This window comes from Protopterus annectens, chromosome 9.part0 (assembly GCF_019279795.1).
Source record: "Protopterus annectens isolate FY-2018-M chromosome 9.part0, PAN1.0, whole genome shotgun sequence".
Taxonomy (NCBI): domain Eukaryota; kingdom Metazoa; phylum Chordata; order Ceratodontiformes; family Protopteridae; genus Protopterus; species Protopterus annectens.
Window position 1 is genome coordinate 743,941,397 of NC_056743.1, and position 22,673 is coordinate 743,964,069.

The window sequence follows — 22,673 nt, forward strand, 5'->3', positions numbered from 1 at the left end:
ACTTCTAGCATTGAGTAGCATTACCCTCAGATTTTGCTTGCTTGTACCTGTTACGGTGGTGAATTTGTCATTTGAACCTTGCCTAAAAAAGGCACAATAGGGTGGCAAGAGTCTTAGCCAGTATCTGGAATCCCAAGGACGACAGATGCAGGCCATCTCTGGGAAAGCATCGTGGTCTGTCGATCATGTCATCCCAGGCAGACAGATACTGGATCCCCTTAGAATGACACCAGAAGCTTAGCCAATTGTTGGTCAATCATTTTGTCCTTGTACTGTGGTATCATTCTGGGTGATGGCAGGATGCTACTCAGGGTTAGGGTCATACCTGCCTGGGCTACAAAATTGGAGAGCTCCTTCATGTCTCTTCATATAGTCCAGGGAGGTATGTTTCAGGTCATTCACACCAACATGGACAATGACAGAGTCATATTTGTACTTGTTGTGGAGTGACCTGAGTGTGTGAATTATCTGGCGGAACTTGGCACCTGACAGGCAGCTGACAGTAACTTTCTCCTTGTTTACCCTAGTGAGTGGAACATCAGTGTGCCTGTCTATAGAGTCACCTATGACTAGAGTGTTGGGTATGTTGTTATGCCTTATGGGCTGTGGTTGAGTGGATCACTGAATTTGTGGGCTGTGTGACATTTGGGTTGTGTTGGGGGGGTGAAGGTTGCAAGCTTTTCTACTTTGGAGGTCTCTGTTGCTTGAGCTGATTTTTATTGAGAGCCTCCACAAATGTAGGTGTGTGTTTTGTGTTGCTATGTGTGTATTTTGGTGGTGTAGGTTTTGAGGGACTACGTGATGAGTGTGGTGTGGTACAAGTGTTTACCTTCTCCTCTTGACTGTCTTGTCCAGTCTTGGGTAAAGAGAGCTTTGCTTCCAGTTTGGCTATATAAGTGCATCTCTCACAGGTTGTAGTGTTGGGTGGTAGGATGAGAGAGTTGTCTGTGTACATGAGGCAATTGCTGCATTGCCCCAAGAAGCCCAGATTCATCAGGTAGACAGAAGAAAACACTGGGAGCTGACCCTTCAACATGCCTGGATCGGTGCTTATTTATTAAGTACTAAAAACTGTTTTCCTCTAGACAAGTGAAGAAAGTTGAGTGCTGTAGTAATTTGTAGCTTATTTAGTGCTTATAATGAGTTCTGAACAAGTGCTGAGCTCAAAGAAACAGATCTGAGTGCTAAAACTAAAAAAAAAATGGCTAGTTCTAAGGGAAAATTTGAAGAGCAGACTTTATGGTGCCAGGAATATTTTAACCCTAGCTAAGCGGCAATGCATAGTGTATTTTATTTTTTTAATATAACAGTAGCAAATGCGCAAGCTGATTTAAACAAATTAACCAATAGTAAGCTAAAAACTGAGCCCTGTTCCAGCAGTCTTCGATCAGACAAGTTCTAACTGCAAACTCCTGCCACTAGGGTGCAGGGGAACCTTCTCCAAAAAAGATGATCTGGATTAGTGCTCAAGTTATACAAAGCTAGATTCAGCAGGTCTGAATTTAGTCTATAATACAGCAAACAAGGCACACCATTTTCAGAAAGAAACAGTTCAAATAAGCAGGCACAATAAGCTTATAACCAGAAACTCCCAGCTCAGAAGGGCAGAATCTACCCTCTCCTCCCACAAGAGTGCAGACCACACCTTCTTAATGTAAAATAACTGTCCTGAAGCCCAAGTGCTTAAACCAGAGCTAATACACTTTTAGAATAACTTGGAAGGATGTAAGCTACCTGTCCTGCCACAACAGTGCAGACCACAAACCTTCTTAATGTAAAACTGGTCTGAAGCCCTAGTGCTTCAACCAAAGGCTTAGAATAACAGTTACAGTTTAATCAGGCTACTAACAAGCAGTAATAAATGCAGCAGAATAAATGCAATAAAGTAGGAAGAAACACAAATACAGTAAAAGCAGATGAATAAAGTGCATTTTTTATATAACAATAGAAAATGAACAAACTGATTTAAACAAATTACCCAATTAACCAGTAAAAAAGCTCATACTTTATCATTTTTTATTTTTTCTTCTGTTTTTTTACATGATTTTGTCTCTGTTCTTTACTTATTGCTTGCATAACCTCTTGAATGAGTTCAGACACAGTAGCGTCATGTAATTTTACTGTCCCTTCTTTATATTCCAGCCACATATGACCTATCTCATTGCATTTAAATTTCAACTCTCGTTTTTTTTGCATCATGACCTAACATACCACATATAAAACATATTTATTTTTTGTACAATCAACAATCAAATTATTTGATTTTCCACTGTAGAAACAAGTTTTGGGTTGACCCCCATATTTAACAATACTTTCTTTTGACCATCTATATTTATAATACTAAGGATATTATCATTTTCCATGTTTAGTACAACATTACAATTCCAACCCAGGTCAATACATCCTTACATATGCTATTTAACTGTCTTTTTAAAGTCTATTTTTCGATTTCTGATCTAAATTGAACATGAATTTTCTTCTTACTTTTTGTGAAATAAAGCTTTAACTACATACGCATTCCACATGGTACAGTATTTGTTATTTGAATATTAAGTAGACATTTTTTCCATTGCCTGTTTTCAAAAATTATATCACAAAAAGTTTCTTTGGTTATATGAATGAAAGCTCTTACTTCTGCTGCAGAAGTTCCTAAAAGTGAAGTAACATTGCCCCATACCTCATATCTTTCTATTTCTCTTTCTTCCTTGGAGAAAGCCCTAACAGTATAATTTCTTCTTTGTTTAATAATAGTTTCTATTCCTAATATTCCTTTTTTTTTGCTTTTCCTTATCCATATCAGTCTTGCCATCTCCTGTTTTTTTGTATCAAAAGTACATCTTATTTTTTATTTTATTCATTATATTTCTCCATACCACATCCTTGCCACTCTAAAGTTAGCTTTCCTTGCATAATTTCTCGAATAAAACATCCTGCGACCCTCCTGACTAGAGAGTTGTAATAGTACATTCCTCACCATGCTGGTTCTCCTTCCTGGAATAATTGCTACTGGAAAATCTCTTCTGAGGAAAAGGCCTGTGTGCCTTTGCCCTGACTATGCACCCTTCTGCTGTTTCAAATATATCCATAGAAGACTTGATTGCCTTCCTACCATCATTTTGAATCACTAGAACTCCATTAGACGGCATACATGCCTTTTATCTCAATTCTCCAACCTGAAAACTGGACTACCTTTTCTTCTCTCCTCATATCTCTCAACTCATATTTAAGCTAATTTGAAGGCTAAGATGCATTCTTATGCTCCAAATCACCACCAAACAATTCACTCAACTCCATTGCTGTAACTCCCCACTTCTCTGAGCAGTCTCCATGCCAGAAACAGCATCAGGAAGTGCAACCTCAAAAATGGTCCTCCCTCATAACAAAAAGACTATTTTTTATTGATGTATACATTACAGATTATTTACATTATTTACAAATCTCCGTACATTATAAACTTCAATTTAAGCATTTCCTCCCCACTCTTTTATCCACAACCAAATCATTATTTTCTCCAAAATCTTTGTCAAAGTCCATTTTCCATTGTATTTAATTTAATTTAGTCTCTCATTCCATACAGACCATGAAACATAACATATTATTCTGTCCATTTTCTTCACTTCTTCTTGTTTTTGTGCACCATAATAACCAAATTCTGTTATGTCCATATTTATTTGCTCAGATTTTTATGAACTTTTCACTCTATTATGTTTACATATTTTCTTTCCACAAATTAACTCTTTCACATTTCAAAAAAGCATGCTCAGTAGTCTCAAACTCTCCACATTTATTACATTTTCTACCTTGCTTTTTTGTATGGCATATTTCTCTTTATTACATATTCTACCTTGCTTTTTTGTATAGCATATTTCTCTTAACCAGCAATTTTCTAATAGTCTCCATAAAAAAAAAAATCATCACATCCTTTAATCTTTTTTACTCATCATTATGGCTTTTCTCTCATCTATTTCTAAATATTTCCATGGCTCAATGCAAGAAAATGCTTTCATAATACTTCAGTACCATTCCTTATTTCCATGGATCAATGCAATAAAATGCTTTCATAATACTTCAGTACCATTCCTTTCTATTTTTCTCACATATTCTTTATTTTCCATAACACAATCTTTCATTTCTTCATTTACAATGCTTTTACTAATTTTTTAACTTCCATTCTTTTCCTCAGATCTTTGTATTTATAATATAGTATAATTTCTATCATTTTTTTAATTTTCCTTCATAATTCCTTTTAATACCTTATATAAAATTAAAGATGCTGCATGTACTATTGGGTTTATTAAACCCAAGCCTCCTTGCTCTTTTTTCATATATAGAATTCCTCTCTTGACTGGATTCAGTCTAGAGCCCATCTAAAAGAAAAGATAATCATCACCAGTTCCTTTTCATACTTAATAGGAATCATATTGATGCTAGCAACATAAGTAAATTTTTCCTATTACCATGGTGTTAAATAAGTGTGCTTTTTTTCTACATGAAACTCTATATGATTTCCAAAAATGAGTCATAGTCTTCACTTCTTTGAGTACATTATCCCATTGTTGTTGTCTGTATTCATTCATTCCAAATAGTATTCCCGATATATCTATATATTTTTCATTGAACTCAATACCTCCTATCATACCTTCAAAACCAAATCCTTCACTTTTCTCTTTATTTATACTTAAACCAACTTTTTAAAATTTACACTTAATTTTTCATTTACTTTTTCCATCCATACTTTATTTTTAATAATTAATACAATATCTTTTGCATAATTATACATTATTGGCAATTGTACTTCATCATTTTGTATCCACCGCTACTTGACATTTTATTACTTTCTTTCACTATTACATTCATAACTAATGAGAAAATTACATTACTAGCTGGGCAGCCCTGCTTCATTCCACATTCTATTTTTATTTCTTCGTCAATCCAGCATTTAGTTTCACATAGTTCCTTTCATAAACAGATTTTATTACTTGTAATATTTTTGCTTACATTATATGCCTACAAAATTCCCCATAATGATTTATACTGAATATTATAATAGGCTTTACTTGTATCCCCCTATCATAGCCTTCGCTTCTACATTTTTTATTTATATCAACTATTTCTCTTATTATCCATTATAACTCTTGACTTCCTTTTCCTTTTCTCCCAAATACTTTTTGGCCATATATTTTATCATTTTTTTGTAACCTTTTATTATTCTCTTAAAAAAATATATAATCTGTATTATTCAGTGTTATAGGTGTCCTGTTTATTTTATTTCCTCTTTTTCCTTTTCAAACATATATTTTATAACTCCTATATATATCTTTCTCTTTAATTCCAGTTTCTAATCATTCATTCATAACTTCTATAAAAAATATTTTTGCCACTGTTTCATTTCTTTGAATACCATATTCAATTCCATCCAATCCTGTTGCAGAATTCGTGTTAATATCTTTTAGAATTTCATTCAATTCTTTCATAGTTATTTTTTTGTTCTAAATACACATTATATTCACTATATCATTTTTCACCTTTATAAATTTGTTCTACATTTTCTTCTCTTTTCACAAATAATTGCAATACATATTCTTTAATTATTTCATATATTCCTTCTTGCTGTCTTATTTGCTTACCTTCCTTATTTTTAATTATCTTATTTTCCTTTCTTTTATCATTTTACTGAACTATGGTGCTACCTGTTCTTTCTTTCCTTGTAAACAATAGTTGTGTTTATATAACAAGTTGTCAATTTTACTTTGAATCATTTTATATATTTCTTTCTTTTTCATAAAAGGATTTTTTTCTTCTCTACCAAGTCTCTAAATGTTTCTTGACTTATCTTGTATCTCCCATTTTCTTTTCTTACTTATACATTTTAAAAACACTTTTTTATATTACTGTTTAAAATTAAGCCACCAAAGAGTACAATTCTCATAAAATTCTCTCATATTCATATTTTTCCATAATTCCATAAGTTTTTTTGTCTTCTAAGTCTAATTCCTTTTCATTAATTCTCTTCATTCCTTTTGCTATTCTTATATATTCTTCATTTTCCTGTACTTTAACCCATATAGCCACACAATCTTACAATCCAGCATACTTGATTCCTTTTTTTATAACTTTTAAGCTATCAGATATTAAAAAAAAAAATCAATTTCTATCCTAATTTAATTTTTTGTAGGTCCAGTAGTTAATCTCCCATTTACTTATTTTCACTTCTCATAATTTCTTTAACCATTTTAACATCATAATTGCTCTTATTTTTTCTTAAATTACAATTAAATTCACCCACCACCATAATGTCCATATTTATACAAACATATTCAAGAATATTTTTAAACATCCTTTTCTCTCTTTTTTGTTAAATATGCACATAAAGCTATAATTCTATACACATATTTGTCCATCTCAAGTCTATTCATGTAATTCGTTCTAGTTCCACTATGGTTACATCTAATATTTTAATGCTTTCTGGACATAATATACATATGTCTGACCACATTTATTTCCCCATGTTCCAAACTATTACACCATTCCAAAGTTTTTAGTTTGTGTTCTTTCTTTGTTAATAATCTGATATCTTCTAAAACAATATGTGAATCTACTGCAGCACACCATTGTAATATACCTGTTCTCCTCTTAATATTTTCATACTGTTCACATTTAGGCTAATATTTTCAGCTTTTAAGAACAGTTAGTATAATAAAATGTTTATCCCTTTCCTTTCTTATTTTCTCTAAGCATTATATTTTTGAATTTTCTTTTCCTTTCTTTAACTCTTTTCCCTGTCTAATTATTTTTATTTCTTACTGTGCACCAATCAGCTTCTTCTTCACTTGTCTCCTCTGTTTCTTTTTCCTTGTTACTTTCTTTAACTTCATGTATAAGCTCTTTATCAATCACATCTTTTTGTACATTTTCTTATGTAACACATTTTTCTATTTCTTTCTCCTGTATAACTTCATTTTCATTTTCTTGCACATTCATTTCATATTCTAGCCATGATATTGTCACATTTTTTGCACTTTAAATTACATTTTTTGCATTATGCCCTATTTTACCACATAAATAACATATTTTATATGACATTCATTGTTTAAATTATCTTTTTTTCCACAAAAATAAGTCTTGGTTGACCCCTGTATATCACAAAACCCTTATTACCATGAACATTAACAATACTAGGTACATGCATTACATTATCGTTTTCCATTTTCAGTATTACTCCACATTCCTATCCCCAGTCCATAGTCCTCTTTCATCATATATTTTTGTAGTGTTCATTACTTCTTTACAAGTAGTTAAATGTTCTTTCAGTTCTTTTGCATCAACTTCACTTCTAAACTGGATCATTATTTTTTTTTTGCCTGTAAAAAGCTTGCACCACATATTCTGACCATGGTTAAATATTTTTCTATTGTTCATATACACCTAGAAAAATTCCCATGGCCTGCCCAGTCTCAAATATCAAGTCACAAAAGTCACTTTATTAATTAAAATAAATACTCTTACCTTTTTTGCTTTGACACCCAGAGGTGCTATGACAGCGTCCCAAACCTCATACCTGTCCAAACTTTCTTTTTTACTGCTCACATGTACTGTATACTTTTTTGTTTCTTTTATGTCTTCATTCTTCTTTGCTCCTTCTCCAACAGCTTGTGCATAAGTTTTTGTCTCTGGAACTTTTTCTGGCATAGTCTCTTCTTCTCCTTTTTCTTCTATTTTTTTCCATGATGTCACTCCATGAAATTGTTGCTCCATTTTCTGGCTCACTTTGAGTTACCATTTCTTCCAAATAATCATCCCACTACACCCCCGATTGGAGGGTTGTAATTATGCATTTTTCAGAGGTAACTGTCTCTTCTTCAAACAATCTCCTCTGAAAGTTTTCCTCTGAATTCATCTCAGTTATAGCTACAATCTCCTTTTCCAGCAATGTCACTATTTTAATGCGCCTACATCATCAGAAAAAAAAACTTCTGGTAGTGATTCTGCCATTTTAGGGTTGCCACCTTTTCAAATGCCCAAAGTGGGACATTTTTGGTACAAACATCAGATTTTGCAGGGCAAAACATATCCATGGCCAGTACAAATGACAGAACTTCACTTTTCTGCCTAAATAAAAGCTTATTCTTGTAGCATTTTAGTTGCTTATTCTGTTTCTTATAACATTTAGGTGTTTCAGATACAGAATAATTGTTTTATGCAACTATTACATAAAATATAGTAAATATTTTTGCCTTAAAATCTCAGGACATTTGCGATTTTAAAATTTTGTTTGCAGGACACAACTGCCCAAAGAGGGACTGTCCCTCGCAAAGTGGGACAGGTGGTAACCCTATACCATTTCAACTACATTTTTAGCAGCTTTCACTCCATTTTCAGCAAAAGTTGAATCAGCTATGTTTTCTCCCTGTTCCTCCTAGCTGCCTCCGTGCCTGGACAGGAAACAGGAAGTCGGGATGTGTAACACACAAAGCCTTCCCCTGACTACCAAGAGAAGGGGAAGTTCCCTGATGCTCTGGCTAAATTCCCCTGGTAGTATAAATACCACTTCAGGTCTCCCCTGAAAAGAGTCAATAAAGGATAAATACAACATAAACATGTTGAGGACCTAGGATCTCTTTAATTTACATATTACTATAACTTTGCAAGTAACAACCTTTTAATCTGTTTGATATGTTCAGAAATATGAAGAATAGTACAAGTGTAATAAACCAAAAATGCATGAATGAATGTAATGGGTATGTAAATAAGATATAAAGCTAATAGTAAAACATAAAAAAATGTGCATATAATTTCCTCAGTGTTTTATGAGTACCACTTCAAATCTTCCATGAAAACAGTCCTTGCCTAGTGAAACTAACCCTGTCAACAAAAGCAAAAAAAAAAGAAAAACAATATTAACAGATTGTAATATTCCATATGGATATCACAGTTAACATCTCCAATACACTGTATTACAAATTAGTCTATAGAGCTGTTTCAACTATTTCTTCAACATCTCATCTAGAGAACTAAACAAAGCAAAACCAACTACAGAATAGAAACTCTGTCTTAGAGGCTGTTGTAGCTGTATTACTAACACAGTCCCAAAACCCTGAAGAACCCATGAGCAGGTTAAAGAAAAACAAAAACAGTAAAAAACATGCTGAAACCAAAACCAATGAATGGAAATATATAGACTTCAAGTTTTATTAAAAAATGTGCTGATAAAATGATGTTTAGTGAGTGCTTTCTTTTGTTCACACCTAGCAGTGAGACATCTTCAGACTTGACTCCTATAGAATCACTGTGGACAATGAGTTGCTCTGTGTGTATGTGTGTGTGTGTGTGTTCATGACTTTCTTTCTGCAGATGCAGTTGTGAAACTCTAACTTTATTTCTATTTCTCCTTGCTATTTGCCTGAATATGGATCTTCAGAATGGAAAGCAGAAAGCCCTCAAAGTTCAAAATACTGTACATTTTTCAAATTGGACTTCAGTGATATGTACATTTTTCAAATTTGACTTCAGTGATATAGAAATAGAACAAGCTACTACTAATATTTGAAGCATCCTTGCCAATTTCTCATTCAGATGAAATGGGGCTGAATATTTTTATTCAAAGATATCTATTTAATATTGCTTTTCATCTACTTTTAAAAAAGTATATTAAGTCATTTTGTCACAAAGTTTTAATTTTTTTGATGCCTAGTCCTATTAGCCCACTTACAGAAAGATGGAGATAACAAAATCAGTGCAATCTACCAATCCCTTGGTTGCATAGAACAAGAAATATGTGAATTCAATGCAGCAAACTGCTTACTATGGCATATGATAATCTTAGACCAAGCATAGACTCCATCATTTGGATAAACTAAGTGCACTGGTGTCCAGTGGCACATGCCACAACCTGTACCAGAGAATGATAAACAAATCCATCTGTAATGCTACTTTTATAAAATCAGAAAAATGTCCGTTCACTGTCAGATTTTTTTTCTACAATTTCCTGTTCATATCACAAATCTCAGTTTCAGGCAAGAAAAAATGTGGCAACTCAGACCTGTAAAATGTAAGGCCTACCATTCAACAAAAAGTACCTCATTGAGTGTTACCTCTGCTTCCCAATTCCTCAAAGGGATTCATCCACAACTATGTTCTTTTGTATTGAAGGATCACAATACATATCAGTACCGTTTCACCCTTGCAAGTTGTTCTCATTTCCACATGGTTGTGTGACTATGGAATTATTATATCTACTTAAAAGATGCAAATAGGCTTGTCCTCCAAAACATTATCCCTTACTTGTTTTGTGCAAAGGTTTGGGGGTTAATGTTCGATTATTTTACAATGAGGACATTGCAATTAGCAGCCTTGAGTTTTGACTTCTCTTTGTGGATTGTTCGAGTGCTACCACAAGCTTATATGATTTCGACTTGAACTTTTTACCGTATGTGCATTTTCTTCTCATTTGCTACAAACCATTGAGTAAAAAAACAGTATCACGCTTAGCTGACAAGCACAGAATGCACTTTAGATTAGCTATTTCTAAATACAGTACCAGTTATTTCAAATAAGATTTTACCCATATTCCTCAAGATACAGCATATGTGACTTAATGCGATCTAAAACTGTTACAGATTTTTTTTGTGCAATATGCCAAGGTGCAAGTATTTCTAGATGCAAGAAGGCTTTTTAATGACCTAAACGAAGAACAGTGCTTGCAAAGTATTTGGATGAACTAAAGTAAAAGTATCCCCACTGTATCTAGATGAACTAAATGAAGAATTAAATGAAAAATACTTCCATGAAGATTCAGAATAAATACAAGATCATACCGGCTGAAGTGGTATACAATAAAAAATGCATTATAAAGAGTTTTGTTGCTTTATCATAACAATGTCTTTCATGTCCAAAATTCATCACTGTATTTACAATAGTCTTTTAGAACATCATCTTTTGCAGTGCATGTGAAATGTACATTTGCACTGTTCTGTTAAATGACAGCAGACATTAGAAATATTGTAATTTTTGTACTGCCCTTGTAAATAAGCGCAGTCTAGCCCCTGCTCTGGCTTAATGGTCATTGTTGCACACACTGGTATAATGAAACATTCTAACTCAGTGTGACCATGGGCAGAATATTCTTTTGACCTAGTATCTCCTCATTTCCTACAACTAGCAGTAAGGACAGTTTCTTTTGTGACAAGTTTGTCAGTGTTTCTCTTGCTGCCTGTAGCTTTTTCATAGCATTCCATTTCAAGCCAAACTTTCTTATCTAGTCATACCCAAACAATATTTTTAAACACAGTTATTAAATTATCACTTAAAGACATAGGCAAACATACATTAACAGAAAAGAAAACAATTTTAACATTTTTCCATTTAAATACAATATACATCACATACATTTTCTTTGCTACTATCATCAGTCTAACAATGCACAAAATGTTGAATTCCTGCCTTCCCTTAAACCTCACTTCTCCTTCTCCTGAACATTATTATGCATGCATTGTTTCCACAATTTCCTCTTACATCTGTGTAATTTGCTTCTTCCCTCGTCCAGTTCTTTTAACTCTTTTTTATAATATTCAGTACATTAAATACAGTTGGGACACACTTTCATTTACATTTTCTAGTAGTTGTTTTTTTTGGCAGCCAACAAAAATAAACCTAATAAGGCCTTACTATGTCTAAGCAATTCAGATTCCAGCAGCTCAAAATAATAATTTCCTTACAGCCATTTTCTCACCCAATATTTCTGACCGAGTACTCTGTAGGGAATTTTTTTAAATCTGTCATTTCATTGTACTCCAAGAACATATGTTCCCAATTACTTCTTTCTTCTTTCTGAGGAAAAATTCTTTGAAATCTGCTTGGAGTATAAAACATCTATACAAACACTTGCAAGCAAAGATCCTAAACCTTTTGGACTTGGTTGCGTACTTGGGAGCCATACATATGCCTTCCCATTGTTTTCTTGTAAATTGCTTTTCCAGTCTCCATTTCCAATCTTTTCTAACCTCCTCTGATTCTTGTCATTATGCAATATTTTATATGCCCTACTAATTATCCCCTTTAAACAGATGCATATCTTCTAGACTGAACTAAAAACTCTACCACAGCAAGTCTTTCACTTAGTTACCTATCTCTTTCTCTTTGCTGTACTCTGAGATCTGATAGGAAAGGCAGTCGCTAGCCTGCAATCTAAATGCCTTCTTGGCCTCATTCCACTCTGTTACCTTTTCTGCTTGAGTTATTAGCTCACAGTAGCTTAGTTCCATTGCCCGGTTTCTCCAGTAAATTCCAGCCTCTCTCATCTACTTTCTTTACCCTACTAGCATTCATAAGTATTCATAAAATCTCCTTTCTCCATCATTATATTGCCTTAGTTCTTAGAATACTTTCTGCTACTTTATGAATATAATATTCTTTATGGTTGTTGTTATTCTCCTTAGGGATTTGTGTCCAAAATCCCACTCTCTGTTTTTTGAACTCCCTCTTGTTTCATCATCATCCTTTTACATTTTGAATTATAACTTTCTGCTTGTGTGTGAGCCTTAACTGTATAGCTCTAAAATATGCCTTCAAATCAGACAAACCTAAACCACCTTGTTCTACTTGTCCCATGTAACTCTTGCCCTCTTTCCCAACCAAATAAATTTCTTCAGTTCTTCATTAATTATTGTCCACATATTCTCCTCAGGTTTATAAAAGTATGTCTGACCCTTATACAAGACTAACAAGATGGAAAAAACATTATCACTGCTTGTGTCTTACTATCCATGTCCATAAAAAAATTTCCAGTTTCTAAATTTCTGTATTATCTTTTGTTTAGTTTCTTCCTACATATAATTAGCTGACATAACAGAAGCCTTTTTAATCCATACTCCTAAATACTTCATCTTATCGTGTTCCCATAAACATGTACATTGCTGAAACAATTCTTGTGTAGGTAAATAATTTGTGGCTATAGCCTTTATTTTATCTTCATTAATTTTATATCCTGAAAAGACTTGAAAGTATTTCAAAATGTTCCACAAAACTGAGATATCCTTTTCTGGATTTATCATGTACAAAATAATATTTGTAAATAAAGACAGCTTTTCTTGTGATCACCATACCAATTATATCCTTGTATTTCTGAGTCCTCTATTTTCTTTGTCAGTGGCTCGAAATATAAGACAAATAACAAAGGGAAAGAGGACACCCCTGCCTGGTTCCTCTGATCAAATGCAGCTTATCTGAGAGGAACCCTCTCACTTTAGATTTTGCCTCAGGTCATTCATATATCCTTCTAGTTAACCTTATTAGATCAGGGAATGCAAGTGTTTCCAATGCTCTACCCATACAATCCCAGCTTACTATATCAAATGCTTTCTCTGCATCAAGACCCACCAACAACAGAAATATTTTCTTACATTCTACTTCACTCTGGATCATAGTTGTTTTGTAAATGTCAAATGTTTGTCTCCCCTCCAGAAAAACACACTGATCCATATCTATCAATTTTGGCAACACCTTTGCCATTCTTTTAGCTAGTATAGACATAAACACTTTATAATTGTGGCTTAAAATGGAAATGGGTCTATATGAAGCTGAGTCTGAAGGGTTTTTCTATTTTTTTCTATTCTGTTTTCTATCTTTAAATTACACAGCTACTACAGCTTTCTTCCAAGTTGTTGGTGTTTCCCCTCCTTCTAAAATACTGTTAAAGTCTTCCAGAAGTTTAGTACTTTCTTTCCTCATAATTTCCAAACATCCACAGGAATACCATCTCTCTCTGGAGACTTTTCTGAGTATTGATTATACATCATTGTTTTTATCTTGTCACCTCTTGACTGTTAGTTGTTGAGCCTTGTCAACCTCTAACCTTGGCATAATTAAGTCTCCCATAAATATTTCCATTTGTACTCTTTCTTGACTTGCACATTTATCTGCTTTATACAATTTTTCATAAAATTTGCAGAATATCTCTAAAACATCAACAGCATATATGGTTATACTTTTTGTTATAGGTTCCCTAAGTTTGGTGACAACCCTTTCAACATACTGTTGCCCAAGTCATTATGCTAAAAGTTTTTGTGCTCTGGAGTTTCTATCAAAACACAGCTGCTTAACTGCAATCTTTCCAAACTCATGTATATTACCAGATGCTACCTTATTTTCTTCTTTAGCACTCTGCATTTGCTCCTCCTTTTGTTCTTTGAGATTCCCCTTATTATACAATACTTTATCCTTTGTCAAGCCTTCTAAGTGTCTATTAATTCTTAACCATATCTTTCTCTCTTATTTCAACCCTATTTTTAAAATCCATTTTCATGTTATCCCCATCACTAGCTAAAACTTTTGAAGGTATTTCCATTTTCTCTAATATCTCCTACAAGATTTCAGCTACCCATTCCTAAAATTCCTCTTTTTAAAAGGTAGGTAGGAAAGCACCAGTGTCTTTTTTTACTTCACTACCTTCCTTGTATTTTACCTTAGTTTTTATTGGTGCATTATCAGAAATAGTTATTGGATGTATGTCAAAAATTAAAACTAAACACACATGTTCCTTTGAGATATAGTTTCTATCTATCCTAGCCAAGTTGTACTCTGGGGAATAATATGTAAATTATTTCTGAGTTCCTACTACTGACTTCACATCTTCCATACCAAATATTTTCATATATTTCTTCAGAAATCTACCCTCTTTTGTTATATTGTCCCTTCTACATCTCCCTGATACATCCTCATTTTTGCAAATCATATTCCATTCACCACCTACTGTAAAACTAATATTCCCTGTTGAAAGCTGATTTTCTCCCAAAATTTTCTTAAGCTGCATAATAACAGCTTTAGGTGGAATATAAATACATGCCATTGTAATCCCCCTCCCTTGCCATTAGCTGCTTACTACCACAAATCTACCATTTTGTCTCTTTTCCTCATCTGTCACTATTGGAGATTCTCTAGCAATTAGTATAATTACTCGCCTTTTCCTCTGTTCCTAATATTCTGCTAAATATCAATTCTAAAATCCCTTTTTGTCAAATTCACATGCTCATTTCTTTACAAATTTGTCTCCCACAGCATTGCTATTTGCACTCTGCATTTCTTAATATAATTCAATGCTTTTTCCTTTTTATATATACGTGTAAGGCCATTCACATTCCAGGATAATATGGACAGCATAGTCATCATGTTAAAAAGGTGTTGTTCCCACCTGTTATACATGACAAGTTTTTTGAATATGTATTTCCAGCTTTTGTGTTACATGCATATACTAATGTTTAGCAGGCTGATCTTTGCACAGCTGTTACTTCTCATCTCCATTTGAAACTTTGTTACTTTTTTCAAGACTTTTTGTTTTAATGAAAATCCTAAAAAAATAAATACAAAATACCCCCATCCCATATTAACTTGGATCAAACACACAAAACTATGTACATCGTCAACATATGAAGTTTAATCCTCGAGAATTAAACAATTACCCCAAATTGATGGCTGTACCTACAGGCATTATCTAACCTAAAATTAAGCTTACCCATGTTAAAGCACATGCTACAGTCTGTGCTCCCATGTTAACTGAATGCTGTCTGTGCTTTTCTTATAGGTTCATAGGTTCATAGGTTCATACTAGGCTATCTGCCCTAGGGCATTTATAAGCCTAGCCAGAATGTGTTTGGCTTTCGCCACCCATTTTAAATTTATTTTGCTATGCCCTTTTTCGAGGTTAGTATACTGTGCCTCTGTCTAACAGTGACACAGAAGTGATACCCGGGGTAAACCTACGATCTCCCATCCACTCATCAAGATTCCTCTTGAAGAGAGTCAATGAGGGACTCTGCCTAACCTGGACTGGAATTTTATTCCAGAGTGAAGAGCCTCTGGGTTATGAATCTGTCCCTCCAGCATGTCCTATTTATTTCAGTGCTGAGGTTCAAGTCTCTCGAGTGCATAGCTCGATGGGATTTGGATTTTCTGAGGTGCAGCATGTCCATTAATTCCGGGTTGGACATGGCTTTATACGTCAGGCACAGATCGCCTCTGAACAGGCGGTATGCCACTGAGTAGAGCTGGAGTTTCTTTAACCGGGCAGCATATGGCATCTGTTTGAGCCCTTTGATCCTCTTGGTGAGGTACTTTTGGGGTCTTTCCAGTTGCTGCAGGTGTCTGGTAAGGTACATCCCAAAGGGGCATTGTACTCAATTATGGGCCTGATGAGGGATGAGTAAAGAGGCACGATGACCTCCCCTGATCTAGATGTGAATCCCTTCATGATTAGGTGGGCTATATAAAATGTTTTTCTAACCACTTTGGCCACGTGGTTGTCAAATGAGAGATTGCTATCAACTTGGGTCCCCAGGTCCCTAATTACTTCTTCTGTACTTAATGGATTTCCACCTATGTGGTAATTTGTGGGCACTTTGATTTTGCCAAAGGGGATGACTATACACTTTTTGGCATTTAGCTTGAGGCCATGGCTCTGGCACCAGTTGTCTGTTTCTATGAGGCCCTTTTGGAGGAAGCTTGTGTCGGCTGGAGAGTCGATTATGGCGCCCAGTTTGCAGTCATCTGCAAACTTGGTCAGCCACAGTCCTTCTGTGTTGGCCTGTACCTCCGAGAAATATATACCGAACAAGAGAGGTCCCAGGACTGAGCCTTGTGGGACACCACTTGTAACTGGTTTGGAGTCTGACATGGCTCCAGCAATTCTAACCATGTGGGTTCTGTCCTTGAAAGACAAACGACAGTTGAATAAAACACCTTTATAAAACACAGAGCTTTCGGGACACACCCTTCCTCAATGATTAACATAAGGTTCATTAAAAAGTTCACTTAAATACACCCAAAAAGACATCACATGACCCGCAGCCAGGATCATATGACCAGAAATTCAATTAAAAAGGGTCAATATTTAATACATATAAAGGTACATATAAATACATATAAAAAATGTGAAAATTCTTATATAGAAATGAAAATATGAGCATCATCTTCACTTCAGTTTTGTTTGTTGTATTTTAACCAATATTGGTTTTAAAGAAACAGCTGTGTTCAAACCTGGATATACATCAGCCATAAGACGTATTATCCATTCATATTCCTTTGTTTCTAACAGATTATTTATATCCCCACCTCTAAAGGGTTTCTGTACCATATCTAAAACTCTAAACTTAAACTTATGGTTCTCACCTAGTGTCCTAATGTGTTTACCCAAGGCATTATTTTCACATCCTCTCCTGATTTCTGACTTATGTTCTATAATACGGTCTTTCAGTTTACGTGTTGTTTTCCCGACATAGAAACAAGTACAGGCAACGCATGTTGCTAGGTATACCACATTATTAGATATACACGTTGCCAAATCATGAAATACAAATATTCTTTTGGATACTTTTAATGAACCTTATGTTAATCATTGAGGAAGGGTGTGTCCCGAAAGCTCTGTGTTTTATAAAGGTGTTTTATTCAACTGTCGTTTGTCTTTCTTGAACATTGGGTGCTGAACAGCTGTTGTTTGTGTTATTATTTGCTGCTGGATAGTTGGATTTTGTCTAAGCCTATTGCAGCCTAATGGAATCTTTAAATCGTTTAAAGTTCCAGTTCGAAAGAGAAGTGAATCCTTTACTACAGGTTTTTCCTGAAGTATTACCTGCTGGTGACAAAGCAATGCCTACACCAAATGTGGATTTAATAGAGTATGAACGCAAGTTACAAACCTTGGAAAGGAAGGTGGGTGCATATAAACGCCTTCAGTGGCAACGTTTTAGTTTTTCTGCTTATATTGAGAAAGGCGTGGTGCCTCGTGGACTCAGGGTATTAAAATGCCCTCCTATGGTAACACCTACCCTGACTTACTTAAGCAATGGCAGTGTTTAAATCTCAAATTAAGCCATGATTACATGGTCTTAATGAACAATCACTTCCAGGGTGTAGAACTTGAACTAAAAAATGAGATAATCTCTATGGAAGATGATTTGTTTGCTTTGCCTTGTTTTGAGAATATGCTTTCATCTTACCAATCCATGATAGATAGACTATCAGCTCTAGATGATAGACTGGAAGCAGTTAAAAAACGTAAATTAATCAGAGACATAAAGGATTTTCAATGTGGTAATATCTTCTCCTGGCCTAGGAATGAACCTTTTGTGAATTCTACAAATAAATCTGGTGGCATAAATTCCAAGAAGTCTGTGAATTTGCTTGATACTCTGGATGTGTTCTGTGAGAAGAGTACTGCCACTTTAAATCTTGGCTCATATGGAGCACTCCGAAAATCGTCGTGATGACATCATATGAACGGCACATGCCTCCGAGCCTGAGGATGTGCCAGAAAGATGTGTGAGAGACAGCAGACCTGAAAACGCGTCTGCAAATGGACTAACTACAGAGAATGACTCAAATGCTGCTGAAGGTGCAAGAAAGTTGAATCAAAGTACTTTGAGCTTTTCAATAAGCCTTTTCAGTTGCAGCAGGCAGAACGAGTGAAGGAGCGTGCTACTGGGTCTAGGTCTAGATCCAGAGGGAGGGCGACAACGAGAGCGTTTCCGTTGACGAATATGGACAACAAGAGAAAGAATTCAAGTCCTTTAAAACAAGTGAAATTAGCCAAGAGATAAGGGCAGGTATATTGAATCTATCTTCCATTAAGCTAACCTCTGAACATTGTTCTGTGTTGAAAAAAGGACTGGGGTTCATTCCTACTTGTGGGGATGATATTGTAAATGTTCTTACTGATTTGAAAATGTTTACCAGATCTGTAAGCTTGAAATTGATTTTTAAAAATGAATCACATGAAATGAATGTCTGTAAACGACGAAGTACTTTTATACCTAATAATATACCAATTTTGACTGCCTTTAATGATCTATGTGAACATGAGTTGAGACAGGCCTTTGCTAACAAGAATAATGTTAAGAATTTCAACCTTACATATTTAGAGTTCCTGGCTTTAAATGACTTGAAAAATAACTCTAATATTATAATTAAACAAGCAGATAAGGGTGGCATGGTTGTGATTATGGACAAACACAAGTATTTTGATTCTGTTTTAAGTTTGTTGAAGGATGTTACAGCATTCAAAAGTATATCATACTCAGAAGTAAAGAAATGTATATCTTACATAAATATGTGTATTTATGACTTGCAGTTATCTTGTGATATTTCAATAGATTTATTTCATTTTTACTGTGTCATGTCCAGTCATACCTCAATTATATGGCATACCCAAAGTCCATAAATCTAGAGACAATCCACCAATGAGACCAATAGTCTCTGGCAATGGCTGGGCTACTGAGCCTATTTCTCTATATTTGCAAAAACAATTGGGTCCCTTGTTGTCCCATTGCCATGCCGTCTTGAGAGATTCAGTTGACTTCTTGAAAAAATTGAAGTGTTGGCATATGAAAGCTACTAACTTTGATATAACCTATGGGCCTATATATCTGGTAGTTATGGATATAACTTCTCTATTTACTGTTATTCCGAATGACTTAGGCCTTGACTCTATACGTCAATTCTTAACACGTTGTTCAAATTTTACAACTAGGCATATTGAGAACATATGTATGTTGCTTGATGTGGTTTTACGTAATAATGTGTTTATTTTCAATGAAGAATACTACTTGCAGTTAACAGGCATAGCAATGGGCACTGCCGTAGCAAATACCTATGCTAACTTAGTGTTGCATGAATGGGAGAGAATACATATTTTTGATGGGGTGAAATATATAAATGAGAAGGTTAGGTTTTACCAGAGATTTGTGGACGATTGTTTTTTTGTATGGAGAGGTTCCTTGACTGAACTCACAGAATTTGTTGACCATCTTAATGATACTACTAATTTTTAAGGTTCAAAATGGAATGTTCTAACGTTGATATAAATTTTCTAGATGTTAATTTAACAATAGAAGGTGATAACATAATAACCTCAATACATAAAAAAGAAGTATCATGTGGTAGATATTTACATGCATCTAGTATGCATGCTTCTCATGTGTTCCAGGGTATTGTAAAAGCACAACTTATGCGTGTAAGTAGAATGAATACTACTGAAATGATTTTTTTGAAACAGATGGATGAAACGTACAAGGAATTTATTGAGAGTGGATACTCTAAGTCATTGTTAACTGATATAAGGAAGGAAATAGAAATCAACAGGAGCTCACTTTATAAGCCTACCTTCAGTTGCAATTTTGATGATACCCCACCATCTATTACATCTAAAGATGAGAAATTAAGGTTCATTACCTCTTATACCTCAAGATCACATATAGTTAAGAATATTATAAGTAAATATTGGAAAGTACTTCTTGCACAGGATGACATTGCTGCATTGGTAGGCATGAGACCATCTTTTGCTTATAGGAACAAAAGATCTTTAAAAGTTTGTTATGTTACAAAGATTTTAACATCAATACTATTAAGCAGTCTATAGGGCTAAAACTGGTACCTTTTGTTGTCATAATTGCAGTTGTTGCAATGATATAATTTCTTCCAATAGTATGGATCTGGGTTCTAATAGTATGTTCCAACATCCAGTATCCAAAAGAATATTTGTATTTCATGATTTGGCAACGTGTATATCTAATAATGTGGTATACCTAGCAACATGCGTTGCCTGTACTTGTTTCTATGTCGGGAAAACAACACGTAAACTGAAAGACCGTATTATAGAACATAAGTCAGAAATCAGGAGAGGATGTGAAAATAATGCCTTGGGTAAACACATTAGGACACTAGGTGAGAACCATAAGTTTAAGTTTAGAGTTTTAGATATGGTACAGAAACCCTTTAGAGGTGGGGATATAAATAATCTGTTAGAAACAAAGGAATATGAATGGATAATACGTCTTATGGCTGATGTATATCCAGGTTTGAACACAGCTGTTTCTTTAAAACCAATATTGGTTAAAATACAACAAACAAAACTGAAGTGAAGATGATGCTCATATTTTCATTTCTATATAAGAATTTTCACATTTTTTATATGTATTTATATGTACCTTTATATGTATTAAATATTGACCCTTTTTAATTGAATTTCTGGTCATATGATCCTGGCTGCGGGTCATGTGATGTCTTTTTGGGTGTATTTAAGTGAACTTTTTAATGAACCTTATGTTAATCATTGAGGAAGGGTGTGTCCCGAAAGCTCTGTGTTTTATAAAGGTGTTTTATTCAACTGTCGTTTGTCTTTCTTGAACATTGGGTGCTGAACAGCTGTTGTTTGTGGTTCTGTCCTTGAGCCAGTTTGCAATCCATCTAGTGACATAGGGGTTTATATTTAAGCTGGTGAGCTTATCTATAATGCCTGAGTGGGGTATTGTATCGAAGGCTTTTGCGAGGTCCAGGTAGGCTGTGTGGACCACCTTCCCCTCGTCAATGGCCTTGGTGACTGTTTCAAAGAAATCAACCAGGTTTAAGAGGCAGGATCTGCCTTTAACAAAGCTGAACTGGGTAGGATCCAGTGTTTGTAGGTCCCCAATATCTTTATTTATGAGGTCCATGATGATCCTTTCCATAGCTTTGCAGACCAAGCTAGTCAGGCTTATGGGGCAATAGTTTCCAGGATCCGTTGAGGCACCACCTTTATGGAGAGGGACCACTGTTGCTGTACGCCACTCTTTGGGCACATATCCTGTAGTAAGGCTGAGATTGAACAGTACTTTTATGTTTGGGTTTAGCTCTTCTTGGAGTTCATGTAGGACGCAGCCCGGGACACCATCTGGTCCCATTGATGCTGTGTTTTTTGCTTTGGAGAGGGCGGCTCTTACCTCAGCATCTGAGATGTCAGGGAGGCAGCACTCTGCTAGGATAGATATTTGCCCTTTTGGTGGGGAGAAGTTTGCGCTGAACCTGTCAGCTAGGATGTTGGCAATGTCTGTGGGTTCGGTGTATTTTTTGTCATTTTGGACTAATTCTGAGCATATCTGGGAATTACCACACAGGTTCCTAACATAACTAAAGATAGCCTTGTGATTATCCTTAGTGTCCTGTGCAATTTTTCTCTTGAAACTGGCCTTAGACAATTTTATGTGTGCCCGTAGTTTTTTGCTAATACTGATCAGTGATGCCTTCCCTTTTTGGGATTTTGCTTTATCATTTAGTAGCTTCCTCCTTCTATTGTATAGTTTGTTTATGGCTGGGGTCCACCAGACAGGACGTCTGCCTTTGGAGGATTGGGTCTTGGTTTTATTTGGGATCGCATGATCCATGCATTCCTGAAGGTGTTCATAGAATGCGTTTATAAAGGATTCTGCGGTCTGGGCTGTATTTTCCACAGGCCCGGGGGCTTTGAAGGATTCCACCTCAGTTTTGAGGAGTGTAAAATTTGCTTTAGATAAGTTTTTCATTGTGGTTTTCTGGGCAGGGGTGGGGTCGGGATGTGAATATCCAGTGAGATTAGTTTATGGTCTGATCTTACCAGTGAGGGATACACTTCTGGTCTGGAGCATAGAGTCCCCATGTTGGTGATGATCAGGTCCAGTATGTTTTCCCCTCTTGTGGGAGTGGTAACAAGTTGTTCCATAGCATTTGAGTTTATAAATTCTAGGAACCTTTGGGCTAGGGTGTTGGAGCTAGAGTAATGCTCCCAGTCTATGTTTGGGTAGTTGAAGTCGCCCAATATAATGGTGTTTGGAGAGACCTTCATATTTTCCAGTGTTCTCAGGAAGGCCGAGTGGGGTTCCTGGGTTTGGGAGGGTGGT